The sequence below is a fragment of the Otolemur garnettii genome, unplaced genomic scaffold (genome assembly GCF_000181295.1).
Source record: "Otolemur garnettii isolate 467f Iridium unplaced genomic scaffold, OtoGar3 scaffold00172, whole genome shotgun sequence".
Taxonomy (NCBI): Eukaryota; Metazoa; Chordata; class Mammalia; order Primates; family Galagidae; genus Otolemur; species Otolemur garnettii.
Genome location: NW_003852567.1, coordinates 3,077,024 through 3,079,032, shown reverse-complemented (window position 1 = coordinate 3,079,032; position 2,009 = coordinate 3,077,024).

The window sequence follows — 2,009 nt, the reverse complement described above, 5'->3', positions numbered from 1 at the left end:
CCTTTTATGTCCTTACTTTTTTTTGTCTCCTGGAGATGTCCAAGTTTGATATGTACATACTAAAATCTCTCACTAGAATTATTTTGTTTCTTCACTAGTCAATAAAAGCTTAAAGAATCACACAACAATGAATTGAGATGCAAGAGCTAAAGTAATCCCTTTGTTAAGCACCAAATGAATCAGAAAAACATTAAAGGAATTCTGTCAATAAAACTGTCTATAGCTAAAATACACCCATAGATTAAATTATAAAATTTTTTTTCAGAAAAAAATCTTTTTTCTGTTGATGTCAAGTTAAATCCCTCAAGCACAAGAACTGTGTATCAGATTATTTACTTCTTCCCAGCCTGCAAGTCATAATTATTTCCCTTTGCTCATTTTTAATATTGGCTTTTATATGATTGAAAATGTGCAATTAGATAATTCTGTTTTTAAAAAAAAACAGAAATTAGGCTTTTCTCTCAGGAGACAGAGTCATAATGAATACAGTGATGAGAAACGAAAAAGCAGTTCAGAAACACTTTTTATTATAACACAAAGTTCTGTTAGGCTAGCCTACAAATGTGACTGTGAGCAAAAACCTTAAATACATTGTTCTTTTGTTGTTGTTATTGGTGTTGCAGTTTGGCCAGGGCTGGGTTTGAACCCACCACCCTTAGGTATATAGGGCCAGCACTCTACTCACTGAGCCACAGGCACTACCCTGCATTGTTCATCTTTAAAGAGCCTTTCTTTTCTCTTTGATAAGTCCTCTTTGGGTTTTAAGGAAAGGAGTAGATAATGTGCAAAACACAATTATGTTTTGTTTGTTTGTTTGTTTTAGAGACAGAGTCTCACTTTATCACCCTCAGTAGAGTGCGATGACGTCACAGCTCACAGCAACCTCCAACTCCTAGGCTTAGGTGATTCTCTTGCCTCGGCCTCCAGAGTAGCTGGGACTACAGGCGTCCACTACAACGCCTGGCTATTTTTTGTTACAGTTTGGTTGCAGCCAGGTTTGAACCCGCCACCTTTGGTATATGGAGCTGATGCCCTACTCACTGAGCCACAGGTGCCGCCCACAATTATATTATGTCTTTGGAAGAGCCCTACACAGAAAGAAATGCATCACAGAAGGAAAAACGATGTGCTCAAGACCTCCTTTGCCATTAGTTAGTCACATTTAGAACCTTAAAGGTTTTGTGGGGATAGAACATGCAGAGAGTAGAAGGAAATCACTCGGAGTATGAATATGTCCATAACAAAAGATGTTTGTAATTAAACAAAATGTTTACTTTCCACACAGGAAAGTAAAGCTGCACCTGGTCAAATGACTGAATGTTGATCTTCACTATTGCTCCAGACACTTGTGAAGTGAATTCACTTAAACTCTTCCCCTGTCAGATTATTTTTCCACTTCAAAAATATAATAGTTTGGCTTAGTGCCTGTGACTCAAGTAGCTAAGGTGCCAGCCACATACACCTAAGGTGGTGGGTTCGAAGCCAGCCCGGGCCCACAAAACAACAATGATGGCTGCAAACAAAAAAAAAATAGCCAGGCATTGTGACAGGTGCCTGTGGTCCCAGCTACTTGGGAGGTGGAGGCAGGAGACTCGCTTGAGCCCAGGAGTTAGAGGTTGCAGCCTCCAACTACAACTGTGAGTTGTGATGCCACAGTACTCTACCTAGGGAGACAGCTTGAGGCTCTGTCTCAAAAATAATAATAATAATAATAATAGTTTGTCTGGCCGTGGTGGTTCGTGCCTATAATCCTAGCACTCTGGGGAGGCCAAGCAGGCGAATTGCTTTAGCTCAGAAGTTCGAGACCAGCCTGAGCAAGAGGGAGACCCCCATCTCTAAAAAAATAGATGACATTGATTGTGGCAGGAGTCCTACTTGGGAGGCTGAGGCAGAGAATCGCTTAAGCCCAAGAATATGAGGTTGCTGTGAACTATGATGCAACAGCACTCTACCCAGGGTGACAGCTTAAAACTCTGTCTCAAAAAAAAAAAAAAAGTGACTTGTTTTGT